This window comes from Schistocerca cancellata, chromosome 3 (genome assembly GCF_023864275.1).
Source record: "Schistocerca cancellata isolate TAMUIC-IGC-003103 chromosome 3, iqSchCanc2.1, whole genome shotgun sequence".
Lineage (NCBI taxonomy): Eukaryota > Metazoa > Arthropoda > Insecta > Orthoptera > Acrididae > Schistocerca > Schistocerca cancellata.
In genome coordinates, this window is record NC_064628.1 from 274,575,022 (window position 1) to 274,578,164 (window position 3,143).

The window sequence follows — 3,143 nt, forward strand, 5'->3', positions numbered from 1 at the left end:
TTCGCTGTTGATATAGCTATCCTCAATGACAGTGAAGAAGAGTCATAGGATCTGTTCAGTAGAATGAACAGTCTAATGAGTGCAGAACATGGATGGGGAGTAAACCGGAAAAAGACCAAGGTATTGAAAAGCAGCAGAAATGAGATTAGTGAGAAACGCAGCAACAAAATTGGTGATTACGAATCAGTTGAAGTTAAGGAAATCTGCTACCTTGAACCAAAATAACCCATGATGGACGGAGCAAGAAGGACATGAAAAGCAGACCAGCAATGGCAAAAATGCAATCCTGGCAGAGAAAAGTCCACTGGTGTCAAATATAGGCCTTAATTTGAGGCAGAATTTTCTGAGAATATACGTTTCGAATACAGAATTGTATGGTAGTGAGTCATGGACTGTCGTAAAAAAGAAGACAATCGAAGCGTTTGAGATGTGGTGCTACAGACGAATGGTGAAAATTAGGTGTACTGATAAGATAAGGAATGTGGGTGTTCTCCGCAGAATCAGTGACGAAAAAAACGTATGGAAAACACTGATTAGGAGGAGGGATAAAATGGTAATACATGTGTTAAGACATCACGGAGTGACTCCCATGGTACTAGAGCGAAATGTATAAGGTAAAAACTGCAGGGGAAGGCAGAAATTCGAATATACCCGACAAATAACTGAGGTCGTGGGATGCAAGTTCTACTCTCAGACAAAAATGTTGGTACAGGAAAGGAATTCGTGGCGAGAGACGCATAAAGATAGTCAGAAGACTAAAAGAAAAAAAAGTGTTCTGTCGCACTCATTGATATTCCGTCTCTGATGACCGGCTGTGTTGGAGTTGTAACACCGTTTTGTGTTCCGTTACGTGTGTGGTAATAGGACACACCGTCTCACCAAAGTTTAGTATTCCGCACTCGCAGCTGATTTCTCAAAGCTCAGGTGTGTGTAGCTTGTAGATAGCATCTTTCATTGATTCCGCTACATTTGAAAGTGTTGCTGCTTCCGATGATCGGTTTGATACCGATGGACGAAAACACTTCCTATCCGTTCCCTGACTCATCGCGCGTGTGGTAGTAGGCCGATGAGCTTTGTTCTTTCTCATCTCTTTGTGACGGCATAATGCAACGTATTGTTCTTTTGTCTTAATCATAGTCTCTGAAAGGGGGTTACCATGTCCGCAGTTCTTCCTTTAAGTGTCTTGCATCACTGAGTCGATGCTCTCTCTCAGTTAATGTGTTCAGGCGGAATTATTCTGTTTTGAATGATGGTGGGAGATGACGTGACGTTGTTTGTGAGAAGTGATGTGTTTCTATAAATGGGTCACTGAGTGTTCAGGCATTCTAAACACTTTTACCTTGGGTTCTCGATATGTTTTTGGTGTCGTCGGAGTTTTTGCCCGTGCCGGATTCTATTCTGGATTATCTTCTTCGTTCCTTTTAAGTATGCTTGCTGTGTTTGTTGGGTACACAAATTAGCTTACCTTCTAATTCTCATAGTCAATGATATAATTCGCCAATCTACCTTATGGTGAAAACTCAGAACCTATGGCATCTTGTGGGCTACACTGGAACGTATTTCAGGACTTTCTTCACTTAGCTGCATTTCTAACAGACTCATTTATCTCGTCTAATGACCTAAGGGTTAGTTTTGCCTCGAAATACTTATTCATAAATATTCCACTGACGTAAAGTGTCGACGTCCTGGATGAATGTGAGGTACCTCAAAGCACCTGACCTTTGCAACATCTTGGATCATTGTTTAACGGCCACCTATTTCTGGTAGAAGGGGAAGTTTTACTAACAGACAGGTGATGCACCTATGGGATCGACTCGCAGATATCTTTATGGAGGCACTGGAAGAGTCAGTACTCTGTATCGTTGCGTCCCAAAAGCTTTCTTTGTTACATGGAAGAAATCTTTACCCCTAGTCACACGGTGAAGGAAAAATGCATGATTTACACCATCATCTCAGTCAGCAGCGTACGAAAACACATTTCATATAGAATTTCGAAAAGAACGGCGAGCCTCCCTTCCTCGATGTGGAAATTTACGGGAAGGCTGACTGTTCACTGCCACAGACTATATAGGAAACCTACAGGTACTGTTTCCTGCACATTACTTGCCCCCTCGAGCAAACAAACGAACTCTGCCTAGCATACATTAACTAAGACGACGGACCGAATAAGTGACGCATGACAACTGAGGAACTTCGTCCATTTTTGGGTAAATTCCTGCGACAACTGGACAAATGTAGCATTTTGCTGTCATAATGAAACTAAAAGAGAGGAAGAGACGGAACAAAATTATTACACACTTCCATTGTACATTGTGGGCGTCAGCGAAAGAATGGAAGAAATTATTCAGCAATTAGAGGATCTACCAAAGCAGTGACAAATTTTAGTGGTCTTAGGCTCCATGAAACAAGCTATCGATAAACTCAAATCAAAGTAATCAGCTGCAAATGCAAATTAGTAGACATTGGTGAGTTGGTATGTTCTGTTGGCACACGCCTAATGGAACGCGGGAGGTCCTGAATGACAAATCAGCAGATCATCGCAATCAGTGACACAAACCAATTTCAGGAAGGTAGCACGGCATGTAGCTAGCCATTTAACTGTAGCAGAAAAGTACGAGACTCGTGAAGTAGCCTTACAACAAGAGAGTGACGACAGATAAGACCTCTCAACATCTTCCCTGCCTGCAGTCGCTGGCAGCATTCCAGATTCAGCGGCAGCCTCCGTTGCTAACAGCACGAAGGAGGCATAAATACGCCGCTCTGTCCTGTACTGGCAACGGCCTTGCCGCAGTGGATGCACCGGTTCCCCTCAGATCACTGAAGTTAAGCGCTGTTGGACGTGGCCGGCACTCGGATGGGTGACCATCCGGGCCGCCATGCGCTGTTGCCATTTTTCGGGGTGCCAACTGAGGAGCTACTCGACCGCATAGTAGCGGCTCCGGTCAAAGAAAACCATAGTAACGACCGGGAGAGCGGTGGCTAACCACACACCCCTCATATCTGCATCCTTAACTGAGGATGACACGGTGGTCGGATGGTCCCGATGGGCCACTTGTGGCCTGAAGGAGGAGTGCTTTGCTTTGTCCTGTACTGCCGCTCATTCACCTATCCCTATCAACAGATATTTAAAAAAAAAGCAAATG

At 44.1% G+C, this 3,143-nt stretch overlaps 1 pseudogene; it reads left to right on the top strand.

Annotated features, from left to right (window-relative positions):
• Positions 1-2,772: 2,772 nt before the first annotated feature.
• On the top strand, positions 2,773-2,890 carry LOC126177345 (5S ribosomal RNA; annotated as a pseudogene).
• The last annotated feature ends 253 nt before the right edge of the window (positions 2,891-3,143 follow it).